Raw genomic sequence first — 430 nt, forward strand, 5'->3', positions numbered from 1 at the left:
CCAAAAAAATGGAAAAATCTGAAAATTTTTCACAAAAAAAATGATCATGTAGTTGCATTCTCATTTTTAGGATTGAGTCTAGATTGCATTTGCATATAGGTTGCATCTTGCAAGGAGTAATGATAGGTTTTCTAGAGAGTACATCACTTTGAGAACTTGAATTGAATATGCTTGTGAATCTTTTTCTATGCTTGCAAAGTCTGAAATGATTTGAATCTGAGAAGCAAGTTTGAATTAAACTCAACTCTAATTAAGTGGAAACCTTGAACTTGACCTGAAAATATCTTGTGATGCATTGTTTGAAAAAGCTTGTGGATACCAATATACATACTTGAGCTAGAACCACTGTTTTTACCACTCTTTTCCTTAGCTCAAGTAGCTGAATCCACATCATGGATCAGTTCCCACACCTTGAACCCATCCTTCTTTT

This window comes from Eutrema salsugineum, unplaced genomic scaffold, assembly GCF_000478725.1.
Source record: "Eutrema salsugineum unplaced genomic scaffold, Eutsalg1_0 scaffold_4, whole genome shotgun sequence".
NCBI classification, from domain to species: Eukaryota; Viridiplantae; Streptophyta; class Magnoliopsida; order Brassicales; family Brassicaceae; genus Eutrema; species Eutrema salsugineum.